The following is a 200-nucleotide window of genomic DNA, read 5'->3' on the forward strand; positions in this document are numbered from 1 at the left end:
TCCCCTCCCACCCGCGAGCCGTTCCCGCCAGCCGTTCCCCTCAGCGCGGCGCGGGCGGAGGCAGCGGTGTTTGCAAGGCGTTTATTTGTGATCAGAGCCGGGCCGCCGCGGCCTCTGCCGCCCTGGGGGGCAGCAGGAGGAGGTCTAGCTGCAGTATTTCTTGGAGTCCAGCCCTCTGTGCTCCGGATTGTAGGGCGCCT

The sequence above is a fragment of the Mesitornis unicolor genome, unplaced genomic scaffold (assembly GCF_000695765.1).
Source record: "Mesitornis unicolor isolate BGI_N332 unplaced genomic scaffold, ASM69576v1 scaffold36533, whole genome shotgun sequence".
Classification (NCBI taxonomy): domain Eukaryota; kingdom Metazoa; phylum Chordata; class Aves; order Mesitornithiformes; family Mesitornithidae; genus Mesitornis; species Mesitornis unicolor.